Genomic DNA, 1547 nt, shown 5'->3' on the forward strand with positions numbered 1-1547 from the left:
CATTCCTGTTTGTATAAGATAAGATAAGGGCGACCTCCTTTTTGTCGAGGAGGGGTTGAACCTAATCCAAAACATGGCAATCAGAAGCACACATAGGTTTTAGGTTTGGGTTTCGACCTTGCAATGGGGCAGATAGCGGTTGCGGGTGATGATCAATAGAGTGCTAACTCCTGGGACGGCTACAAACATTTAATTTGGGATTTTTTGGTTTATTTCAAGCTAAACACTTTTACACAGTGCATGAGGTGCTTGCTTGTATAAATGTAAGGTACAACTGTTATTCCAATCTGATGTAAAACAAACAAGACTCATGTGAACATAGAAACGTCGGGTTACGTAGTGTAACCCTTGTCATATTAGCACAGGCGGAGCCCTCTACTGGACTCTATGGGTACTATCTTACCCCGCAAGCATTCTCCCTCTGAGACTTTGTAATGGTAAACTTACTATTAGGGTAGTTTAACATTGTCTTATTAGTGCAAACTTTATATTTTACCTTATATGGGCACATAAATTGCAACAGTTCCCAGAATGATGTGTTTTGCTTGTAAACTCTGTGTGCCCTTAGAGCAGTTCCTATAATAATGTATTTTAGCTTAGAAACGTGTCTATCAGCACTTTCCATTGTTTCCATAATGATGTTTCAACATCCATGACCTTAAAAATGCTGAAGTCAGGTCTGGGTGATATGGGTCAGGTCATGTCCTCTGCCTGCTGTATGAATGACATCTAAGGTCACCCAAGGTCTGTACTCCAGAAGGGGGGCTAGGTGCCAAGTACAGGGCAATGGACAAGTTCCTGTTTAGCCTCCTTCCTTTTATAATCAAGTTCCCCAATTATTGTCCTCCATGTGTTGCGGACAAGTTTCCCCACTTCCCCTTTTTGGTGAGTGAGCCCCGGTTCGATCCATTAGTGATTGGCAGTTTCAGTTCCTTTGGAAGGCTTATCTCTCCTGCCAGGGCCCCTCCCCATGTATGATGAAATGTTGTTGAACTGACAAAATGCTATATAACCTGTATGCATCTTTCACTCGTTACGCACTCTCTCAGGATACTTTGTGTTCTGTTGAGACCTGTGTCTTTGAGGCCTCAAATAAATAACCAGATCCAAGACGACTCTGTCTGTTTCACCATTTTATTGTTTGATACTTCTGACTTGTGTATCTCCGCAGTATTTGTTCTAAAGATTTCCATAACAAGTTGGCGTTGTCGGCAGGATCTCTGCAAGCTCGATTGGGGACACCTGCGGACGCTGGTGGTCGCTCCAGGATCCTCGGATTCTCCTCTACCTCGACAGAAACCCGTACGGCATGAGAGGACCAGCGCCGAGGTGAAACCAATTGACTTCACGAGATCCAACGAACAGAAAGGGCTTTCCAGATACTGGGTGAGATGTACAGTGTCTAGAATTGTTTAAAGTTAAACCGTAAATTAAAAACTCCATGACATTTATGAGAGGGACCACTCGAAGATAGGATATTTGATAATATCAGTCGTAGCCTGGGTTTACGACCAGTTTTTGTGTGATTTGTACTGAGGAACAAATAT

Source organism: Pseudochaenichthys georgianus, unplaced genomic scaffold (assembly GCF_902827115.2).
Source record: "Pseudochaenichthys georgianus unplaced genomic scaffold, fPseGeo1.2 scaffold_520_arrow_ctg1, whole genome shotgun sequence".
NCBI classification, from domain to species: domain Eukaryota; kingdom Metazoa; phylum Chordata; class Actinopteri; order Perciformes; family Channichthyidae; genus Pseudochaenichthys; species Pseudochaenichthys georgianus.